Source organism: Apteryx rowi, unplaced genomic scaffold, assembly GCF_003343035.1.
Source record: "Apteryx rowi isolate R43461 unplaced genomic scaffold, aptRow1 scaffold_713, whole genome shotgun sequence".
Taxonomy (NCBI): domain Eukaryota; kingdom Metazoa; phylum Chordata; class Aves; order Apterygiformes; family Apterygidae; genus Apteryx; species Apteryx rowi.
In genome coordinates this window covers 427004-427332 of record NW_020450998.1, presented here as the reverse complement: position 1 = coordinate 427332, position 329 = coordinate 427004, and positions in this window count along the sequence as shown.

The following is a 329-nucleotide window of genomic DNA, read 5'->3' as shown; positions in this document are numbered from 1 at the left end:
GCAGCGGGCAGGACACAGCCCACCGCCACCCGCTCTCCTCACCGGGGCCCCCAGACCCTCGACTCCAGGCGGGCTCGGCCCTCACCCGCCGCCGCCGAGAGAAAACGTGGACCCTGCTCGCCGCCATGCTGCTCCCCGCCGCCGCGCATGCGCCGGCCGCCAACGGACCGCCACCGCATCGGCGGCCCGGCGCTCGAGCACCGCGCATGCGCCGGCTACGGACCGGGGGGGGGGGGGGGGAGGGGCGGGGGGAGCGGGGGGGGGAGCAGGGGGGAGGCGAGACCCGCAATGGCGCGGGGGGAGCAGGAGGGAAGCGAGAGTCGCAATGG